Raw genomic sequence first — 1,437 nt, forward strand, 5'->3', positions numbered from 1 at the left:
AGAATTGCTGAATGAGTAAAAGCTTACCTTTGCAAAAAGGAAAGAAAGTTTTTAAAATTAGCACAGTGGTCTCATTAACTAACCAGGTGGACCAAGACTTTGAAAATGGTGTCTTGAACACCCAGAGTGCCTCACTTGTCACATGACTGAATTAGTTTGTGCAGTAGACGTCACTTAGGGACTTTATTAGTTAAAAGTCAAAGTTACACCATTATAAATAGTTTTTCTCTAAGTGTAAAGGGGCAGTGACACCAGTGTCACTGTGGGTCCTTAAGGGATATTATGAACCACTGAATGCACACTCAGCCTGTCTGCACTATCATAAATGGCCATAAAGATCTTTATCTAAAAACATTAGTGTTTCCAGTCAGGTTCCTGACACACTGTCATTTTTTGCGTTCGCTCAGCTCTCAATGTCTCATTTGTCTGTCTGGCTAACTTTTTTGTTATGGGAGGCAAAATGATGCAAGAATTTATGGTGAGTAAATTTAAGATACATATGAAGTAATACTGATTGGTGAGTTACACAGCAACAGTGAAAAATAAATGATCAAGTACGCTTTAATTATATACTTTTGCTGGGTTGTACTGGTATAACTTAATTCAAAGTTGTTTGAAAAAAGTTTGTGTTGTTCTTATCATCCAGGTCTGGGAATAAAAAAATAAATTCAAAATAAGATGGCCAATCAGCAGTTCCAGCCTGTTTCAGGTACGTGCACCTGTTTGCCATTTTGAAATGAAAATAACTTAAATTTGTCAACAAACTATAAGACATAATTTTTTGTTTGTGTTTTGTGAGAAAAGATTTCAAAAATCATCCTTCAGTTCTTTACTGTACTGTACCAACTACTGATAAGAAATTCAATGTGCCAGTGTCCACAGTCCAAAGAAACATAATCAAAGATGATATAAAACCAACAGAACAACCAGCCAACACCTCACAGTAGTAAGGTTTCAAGAACTGTCCCTGATTATGCCAAGATATATTGAGGTGTAATACATTTTTATCACTTAAATCAAAGACCTCCTCTGCACTTTGTGAGAACTTTCTGAAATACTTTGTTTTACTTTGTTTCAACTTTAAGGTCTCCACATTGACTGGCAGTGTTAGAGTTAGATTCACCTTCTAAATACTCTGCTGTGCCAATTTCTAAACTCTCTTATATGTAAGAAATTTTGGAAAAAAGCTGTTTTTAAGCAACTTCACAACATTTTTGACACTCATGGCATTTGTGAAGAGTTCCAGCCTGGTTTTAAATCTTGTGACAGTACTGAGACAGCACTTAAAGAGTTTTTTAATGATCATCCATTTAGATTGAACTGCTGCCTTTGACCCAGTTGATCATAATGTTCTTTTATCAAGACTTGTTGTTAGGGTTAGGGTTAGCCTTAAGACCCACATGTTTTAAAGGTAGTTTTATTGTGGTTTATTTTTTT

This window comes from Haplochromis burtoni, unplaced genomic scaffold (assembly GCF_018398535.1).
Source record: "Haplochromis burtoni strain Fernald_Lab_line unplaced genomic scaffold, NCSU_Asbu1 Contig_2121, whole genome shotgun sequence".
Taxonomy (NCBI): Eukaryota; Metazoa; Chordata; class Actinopteri; order Cichliformes; family Cichlidae; genus Haplochromis; species Haplochromis burtoni.